Source organism: Prionailurus bengalensis, chromosome A2 (assembly GCF_016509475.1).
Source record: "Prionailurus bengalensis isolate Pbe53 chromosome A2, Fcat_Pben_1.1_paternal_pri, whole genome shotgun sequence".
Classification (NCBI taxonomy): domain Eukaryota; kingdom Metazoa; phylum Chordata; class Mammalia; order Carnivora; family Felidae; genus Prionailurus; species Prionailurus bengalensis.
Window position 1 is genome coordinate 36294465 of NC_057348.1, and position 9000 is coordinate 36303464.

Genomic DNA, 9000 nt, shown 5'->3' on the forward strand with positions numbered 1-9000 from the left:
AATCACCTAGAAAGAGCTTTGGCTCTCCCACACTGCCTGGGTTCACGCCGTGGCTCTGCCACAAGCTTCCTGTGTGGTTTCGTCCAATGTACTTCATTTTCCTAGTGCACAGAAGGGAGATGATGACGCTCTCTACCATGGAGGGCTTGGGAGAGAATTAAATGAGATAGTGAGTAAAAATGTTCAGTGCAGTAAAATGATACTGCCTCTATGAAAACCAATACTGACGGATCCTCAAAAACTAAAGAATAGAATTACCATATGATCCGCCAATTCCATTTCTGAATATACACCCAAAAGAAATGAACACAGAGACTCAGAAAAATATCTGTAGAGCCATGTCCATGGGAGCGTTATTCACAGAGGCCAAAAGGTAGCAGTGACCCACACATCCATCGATGGGTGAATAAACAAAAGGTGATGTTTCCCAGCCTTAAAAAGGAATGAAATTCCAACACACATTACAACATGGATGAACCTTGAAGACACAATGCAAAGTGAAGTAAGTCAGGCCCAAAAAGACAAATACATGATTCTCCTTCAGTGAGGTACCTGGGACAGTTAAACTCCTAGAGGTAGGAAGTAGAATGTACCTGCTAGGGGCTGAGAGGAGAGAGCTGGGGAGCCACTATTTAAGGGGCACAGAGTTTCAGTTTTACGGGACGAAAAGAGTTCCGGGGATGGATGGTGGGGACAGCTGTAAAACAATGCGTATGTTTAATACCACCGGACTACACGCTTAAAAATGGTTAAGCAGCAGGGCGCCTGGCTGACTCAGGCAGTAGAACATAAGACTCTTGATCTCGGGGTCATGTGTTCAAGCTCTGCGTTAGGGGTAGAGATTACTTAAACATAAAATCTTAATAAAAAGAAAAAAATTAAAATGGTAAAGTAGGTGAACTGATGTAATTTGTATTTAAGCCCAATTTGTTAAATGTTTACTTATTTTAGAGAGAGAGCGACAGGCTGTGAGCAGGGGAGGGGCAGAGAGAGAGAGGGAGACACAGAATCCGAAGCAGGCTCCAGGCTCTGTCAGTACAGAGCCCAACACAGGGCTCGAACTCACGAACCAGGAGATCATAACCTGAGCCGAAGTCAGATGCTTAACTGACTGCGCCACCTAGGCGGCCCAATTTTAGCACAATTTCTTAAAACAGCGCAGTACCCAGCAACATCCTTATTCAACAAATGATAGCTATTGTAGCTACTATCATTTTTTGAAAGGTCAACAAAGCAAATATTTGACAAACATTCCCTAGCGTAGCAGTGGCAAATACCAGCAGAAAACTTTAGCGAAAGAGACATTTGTTATCTAACGTCCAATTCCATTCAAATGCCTCCTTGCCCGCTCTCACCCACCCCTACACTAGCTGGTACCACGTGGCTTTGCTGGGGAGGTTTAAATGTTAACCAGTTCATTTCCCAAATCCCCTCAGCTGAGGTGAGTGGAAATTCAGCACACAAGGAGACTGAGACCGGTACCGGGGGACAGACTCATAGCCATCCCCCAGCTTGCTTAATGGAGCTCCGTGCTCCCGAGCAGATCCAAGGGTCTGCAAAGAGCAGGACAGAGGGTGAAGATGTGAGTTTTATCCTGGGAGGACTGGGTCCATGGTAACCAATTTTATGGCTCTTTTGATTTGTGTCCGTGGATGTGTGTGTGTGTGTGTGTGTGTGTGTGTGTGTGTGTCGAGAAGGAATTAATCCAAAAATATAGATGAAGAAAGCTGTGTGTCTCCGATGTGAAGCCGGGTTGCATAATCAGTTCTGAAAGCAGAGAAAAGGTAACAGATGTTTACATTACAATCTGGCTGCTTCTGCAAGAGCTGCCAAATGATTTAAATAGTCACGGAGATTGCAGGCCCCAGTGAATTGTTGCCCCCACTGATACATGCAGAGAATTCACCCCAATAATATATTTTGGGACTGCCTTAATTAAACGCCCCACTGTATAAAAAATTTCTGGCTTGCAAACTACTTAAAATATTAAACTGAGGGGTGCCTGGGTGGCTCAGTTGGTTAAGTGACCGCCTTCAGCTCAGGTCATGCATGATCTTGTGGTTCGTGGGTTCGAGCCCTGCGTCAAGCTCTGTGCTGACAGCTCAGAGCCCGAAGCCTGCTTCGGACTCTGTGTCTCCCTCTCTTTCTGCCCTCCCTCATTTATGCTCGAGCACCCTCTCCCTCTCTCTCTTTCAAAGGTGAATAAATGTTAAAAAAAAATTTTTTTTAATCTTAAACTAGACACCAATCAAAAAAAAATTTGAACAGAAGGACTTTTTCCAACACTCACATTATGAAACTTGCCGTCTCTGACGAAGAGGAATGCATCATAAAGAAACTCAAAATTGCTTTTTGACTCTGAGTGTTTTATGACCAGGAGGAAGATGAAATTTTACATAGAAAAACACACAGCCATGAAAAAGAATGTCCTCTAGCTCTCTTCACTGAATTGTCATCCTTCCCAGAATGGCTCCAGAGTATATCTGAGTCTTACACGAATGCAGATAAACAGCCATCACTGCACAGAAAGTCTTCCTAATCAAGGGCATTTCACCTGACTGCATGGATGTCAACAGTCTCTTTCCCCCGCCATGGTTTCACCAAAGGCCTGCCAGTGGCCCTTTGCCAAGTACAGATTATATGATATATGGCCTCATTTATCTAAAATGATTTGATCTAAACGTCTATATGTGGATAAAGGCACAAGGAGGGAAATGGAAATAGGTTTATTGAAATATGAAAAGGTATTTTCTCGATGGCAAAACTGGGTTCATTTTTCACTTTCCTTTTTATACTCTCTTACAGTGTTTGATTTTTCTACCCCAAACATGCATTATCTTTACAAATTAAAGAAATTGAAAAGACATCTTCAAACCAGAAGGCTAGAGCAACAGCAAGAATCCTAGCTTCTGCATTAGACACCTCAGACCTCAGTACCCTGCCCGAAATAGGGAGCTAGGGACATTGGATAAGCCCTTTCACTGGTCTGGGCCCCAAAACTTGACCTGGATCAGAGTTTCTCCACCTCAGCACTACCAACATTTTGAGCCAGAGAGTTCTTTGTTGTGGGAGTGCCCCATTCATTAGCAGAAGTTTAGCAGCACCCCAGGCTTCTACCTGCTAGAGACCTATCTAATTTGGTTGTAGCAACCAAAAATGTCTCCAGACCTTGGCAAATGTCCCTGATGGAGCAGAATTGCCCCCAGTTGAGAACCGCTGCCCTAGATGGTCTTTAAGTTTCTTCCTTCCTGGAAACTTTCTTGGATTATTTTAGACTCTGTGCCTAAAGTCTCAGTTTTAGGACCCGTGATGCACAGGGAAGTGCCCACGATATACCAAAGTCTCATCGATGTCTTCATGATTCATTAAGCAAAAGGAATAAAACTGTGAATTTTCAGAGAATACTTTGGGACATGTGGCATAAATATGAAACAGAATTCAAGCAGGTGCAATTGTCATTTAAAAAACTAATAATAACTGGCTTTGGACAGTTCCACCTTTAGTTAAGACAAGTAAAATGCTATAGAAATGTTGAATTGCTTTCTAATTTGAAATGAACTTACAGCACTAAAAAAAATCAAAATAGACTACTGTTTTCTGCAATGCCATATTTTTATTAAAAAAGAAGAAAAAGCCTAGGGGGTGCCTGGGTGGCTCACTTGATTAAGTATCTGACTTCTGGTCTCAGCTCTGGTCATGATCTCACGGTTCGTGGGCTGAAGCCTTGTGTCCAGCTCTGTACTGTCAGTGCAGAGCCTGCTTGGGGTTCTGTCTCTCCCTCCCTCTGCCCCTCCCTGCTTGCTCTCTCTCTAAATAAATAAATAGACTTCAAAAAATAAAAAATAAAAATAAATATTTGTAAAGGCCTACTGTTTTTTTTTTTTCTATTTTATAAGAAATACTATGGAGCACCTGGGTGGCTCAGTCAGTTGAGCATCCAACTTCAGCTCAGGTCATGGTCTTGCGGTTCATGGGTTCAAGCCCCACATCAGGCTCTGTGCTAACAAAGAGCTCAGAGCCTGGAGCCTGCTTCAGATTCTGTGTCTCCCTCTCTCTCTCTCCCTCCCCTGCTCATGCTCTGCCTCTCTCTGTCTCTCAAAAATAAATAAATGTTAAAAAAAAAAGAAAAAGAAAAATACTAGAGTGTCTTTCTAAAGGAGATATTTTATTCTTCTGCATGAGCAATACTACAATCTTATGAAAGGAGACAAATTAGCCACATCTTTACTATCTATCTTCCTAAACACAGCATATTTTTATTTGCCATTTCATTAACATTTTATTAACAAGAACTCCCTAATATCTGACACCACCATACTTTTGAATTAAAATTATTTATGCTCATGCTAATGACTTGCTTGCTACTTGTAAGATCCTGACACCTTTTGAATTAAAAAGAGTGACAAAAAAAATATTCAACACGGTTTTAGATTCATGACTCTTTGAAAATCAGTAGTTCATCCATATAGAGAAAGCCATTTATTAACCAGGATGTTTCATTACCATCAACATTCTACACCTGACACACATTAAGTGTTCCACAAATGCAGAACACCATTATCATTACTCACAACCATGCCAGAAAACAGAGTTTTATTCCAAATAACCAGTTTGGTTTTACAGCAACTAAAAAGCACAAACTATGAAAGAGGAGACTATCACTCAATAAATTAATATTCTGAGTTTTCAAGCCTTGTATCATGGCTCGTCGTCATTTTAACATCTGTGTCTTATTATGTGCTCAAACGGGTCCAAATTGAGTCACGCTACCCCATCTTCCTCCACTGCCACCTCCCCTTAAATGTCTCTTTTGTAACCGCAGATACCATGACAGCTACTTGAAAGTGGCCCAAGCTTGCAGCTGTCAAATTCTTGAGCTGGGCTCAACCAGCATAACATTCTAACAAACTGATCCTTGAAAGCGAAAGAAGGGGACATGATTGGGCTCTGCAGACACAGCGGAAATGAGGGGTCCTTCCACCATCCCCACACCACCCTGCAGGCCTTTATTGGAAAAGTCAGGAAAGGACAGTGGGCCAGAAGTTAGGATCCTAATTCTTTTTACACCGTAGTGGACTGAAGTCATAACACCTTGTAGCCTTGATCTTTTAGAATACTAAACTCTTGAAGTATTCTCCAGATTTAAAATTCTGTGAGCTTTTGGGACTTTCTTTAAACCAGATGGTGCAATTAAATTTATGTTTAAAAGTAAAAAAAAAAAAAAAAAAAGCACAAGAGCCCTTTTAACTGACTTTATGGAAGAAATGGGATTTAGTTTGAATAGTAACTCTAAAGCAGGAAGAGTTACTTCTTTTTCTAATAGCTATCAGAAAGATGGAAAGCCAAAGTTAATTACAAAGTGTAATTCAAGCCTATGTCTGTAAGCAAGGACTTCAAGGAAGGAAGTGAGCTTTTTCTAGTAATGTTTTCAAAACAAGTATTTATGAAGTGATTAATGTGGCCAAGATCACGTCACCAATCCCTTTGTGGACATCCTTTCCCTACTGCCTGTCCCTCACCCTCAATCCTGTATCTCCCTAACAAGTTAGGATAAAGTACGCTGTATGATCTCCCAGTCATCCAGGATTGGCTTCAGGACTTGAAGTCATTTTGCTAATCTTAGCAGATGTATTTATCCAACATCGGATGAAATGCACACATGTATACAAATAAGTCCATCATCATCTAAATGTTGGATAGATGTCCCATCTATCTTGAGGAAAAAAAATCTCAGCAGGCTAGGCCAGTTACCATGATGTCTCTCCATTACTGTACAGAAATTAGAGCCAAAATGTAGGGTAAAAACTCCCAAAGAGGAAAAAGGCAGAAGGGGGGGAAAACATACTTCTCTGCAAATTGTAAAGAGATCTATAAACTGCAGTCTTAATTTTATTAAGCTAAGCTTCTTAGTATAGAAATCCCCAAAACTCTCCAACTGGGCAGCTAATTGAGAGTTAGGAAGAGCCAAAATGATGTCCCTCTTTCTCTTATTCATCACAGACGATGTACAAACGCTTGCTCAATATGATAATGTGACTCTTGTCAATGCACGTTCAAATCAGATAGAGGATTGGCTAGTGATGATGTCATCCCCATGGGTTAATCCCCAGTGAATGCAGTTTTAATATCATATGCATCAACACAACATTTACATAACAAAGTATTATATTAAGTGTAACAATAAACGGAGGTGCAGATAAAAGCAGCTATTAGAGAAAGGTTACTTGACACTGAAAAGGAGGTGGGGGGACAAAGACTTTTTTTTTAGATTAAATGGAACTAGGTCATCAAACAATACACATCTCTAAAAAAAGCAAAAAATAAATATTGAAATTCAAGTGACCTAGAACATTCTAGCACTAGAAATATGAAAATGTTGCTTCCAATGAAAAATATTCAGTAATTAAGTAAAAACATTTATAAGTTGTGTGTGTGTGAGAGAAAGAGAGAGAGAGAGAAGTTTTAAGAAATTAAAGTCATTCAAAAATAAGTGAACAAGCAGGTATTGCTTTTCTGGGAACAGCAACTTTCTTTAACAGGGAAAACTGGCCAAGTCAAATCGTGACTTAAAACCTTATAGTAAATGTTAAAGCGTCAAAGGGTAGTTAAGATGCCACGGAGGGAAGAGAGAAAAGTCACGCAAAGCAGAACAATGAGACAGAACTGAGGGAGGAAACCTTGAAATACAGCTTTATGAGAATATTGATCAAGTAATGTCCACATATATGAAGAAAGCTTTTTGCACAAATGAGCAATGCCTCCTCACGCGGTCAGTTTGGGAGGACATAAGTCATTATTAGTCATGATGATTCTGAAAACTGTCTCTTGCTGCCTTATTAAGATCTGTATTTCCAATCCAAAGGAAGTGTTAGGCTTGCACACTGATTTATGACTACAAACTTAGCAGAAATGCCTCTCACTGTAAAGCCCACAGGGAGCTGTTGAATTTTTTAAGTCATACATCTGTTCAAGAATGACCAAGTGTAAAACACTGATTATATTGTGATTGGGCAAGTGTGGGTGTCTGGGTGTGCAGGTTTAATTTTCAGGTTGGTGTGGATAATCCCTATACCAAGGGTATTAGAGAAAGAAGCCGACCAAGGCTTTGAACACACCCATCCCCACACACCGGGATTGCCTGTCACATCACATCAACCTTGCTAGTCTTGGAGGGACGGCCATAGAAAAGTTAAAGGGGAAGAGAGTACAGCGATGCAGATGCTTCACCAAGGGGGGTCCTTAAATCCTGGTTGGGGGCAGGGGAGGGGGGGAGTTTGGGCACTTGAGTAGGTCTCAGTGAGTCCATGAATCTGTACGTGTACATCTTGCTGCGAGTTGCCTCATGACTTGCCTAAGGCTGTCACTGGCATCCGTGGAACCCCCAGACGTTAAACAACACTGATTCAGGAGAAAATACTGATTCAGGAGAAAATCCAGTGGCACCGTGTCTAGCTTCAGCTGCCCATAGATGTGGGATATCCGGCTTTTCACTTCTCATCCTTCCCAAGCCATGAGTTTAGGGTTAAATATGCTCTCCCTTCCAGGAGCGGATTGACAGGGCAAATGATGCAAGACAACGTTTAAAAAAGCGGGGAGGCAATGCAGACACTCTGCCCTGGTGGCTAATCCGAGGTGCCTAAGGCGGGAAGGGACGGAACTTCCAGACCCGCTTTTAGTGCTTCCACATGGGCGGGAAGCTTAGCGCTTCAGCCGGAAGACGCGTGCCAGGTGCACGCTGAGTCCTTCCAGCAAAAGCCTCACAGCCAAGATTTCAGGTGTAGGCTAACCTGCTCTCTCCCGTTGGCTCCTATAAGGATCCCGGCTCAGACCCAAGGGTTGAACCCCAAGGCCGGCTTCTGCAAAACAATTGCTCACCACGAGTTCACCCTCGCCCTCTTCATACCGATCCGTAAGTGGCCTTTCCCGCACCCAAGGAGCTCCCCGGGGATCTCTTGAGTGGCAGACACGAACCCTGAAGTTGCAAGATGCAGCTGCCCAGCCCCAGCCATGCATCCCCTCACTCAGGAGCGCGGCTTCCAACTTCGAGGTGCACGGCAAGCACCGCACAGGAGGTCACTCCCGCACTAAAGAGCATCGGGGTTGGGGGCGGGGGGTGGGGGGGCGACGGGGTGCTGCCCGGAGCCGAGTCAAGCCGGTATCAGCCCGAGAGGCAGCTGCTACCCACGAGGCAGAGGCTGAGCACTGGATCCAGAGCCACCCCAACCCCACCTTCCCGCCCTGTCCTTTCAGCTCCCAAACCTTCTTACTTGACTAGAGCCGCAGCCAAGTCCGGCGGCCGGGCCCAGGACGAGGCACGGATCTCCGCACAGAAGCCGGAGGACGTTCACCGCGCCACTTCCCCGCGGGCGCCCAGGGAGTGGCCCAGCACCTCCGCAGGCTGTCCGTGAAAGTTCCCACGTCTCTCCGAAGGCAAGTCCGAAACTGCCGCAGAAAAGCAGCGACCGTAGAAGCGCGGGCACGACTCCCCTCCTGGGGTCCGGCAGCAGCCGCACGCCGGCTCCGTGCGCCCCGTCCGGGCCGCGCGCAGAGAGCAGTGCAGGGCGGAGCCGGCAGGCGCGCGGGCCGGGAGAGGCCGGCCCATCGCGGGCCGCGCTGATTGGCCGGGCCGGCGGCCGCCCCTTCCCCCGCCCGGCCCGGTGGTCCACGTGGGCCGGCCCTCGTCCCCCCACCCCCCACCCCCCGGCCCCGTACCGCCCCCGACTCGCCTCCGCTCGCCTAGCAGCGCCTCTCCTGAGCGCCTCGCTGTGGCCACCGCTCCGCGGGTGCCGGGGAAAGGTATTCTTTCCGAATACCTGGAGCCGCGGGAGCCCTGCATGAGGGAGAGGACTTTAGGGTTCGGCTCCCAATGCAAAACAATCCCCACGCACGGTATCTGCGTCCGGAGACCCGAAACACTTCGCAGACAGGCTTCCTTGGCGGCCCAGAGCGTAGCGCAGGCATCACTAATCCGGCTTCTTATGTAACTTGCTTGCGTGGGAG

The 9000-nt window shown here is 45.1% G+C and overlaps 1 protein-coding gene across 1 annotated transcript in view; it reads right to left on the minus strand.

Annotated features, from left to right (window-relative positions):
• The window catches only part of TAFA4 (TAFA chemokine like family member 4), a 178080-nt gene extending 169485 nt beyond the window's left edge, over positions 1-8595 (minus strand). Inside the window, exon 1 of the mRNA XM_043587900.1 lies at positions 8268-8595. The gene's annotated coding sequence lies outside the window, so the exon portion shown is untranslated. The remainder of the gene's footprint in view (positions 1-8267) is intronic.
• Between the last annotated feature and the right edge of the window lie 405 nt (positions 8596-9000).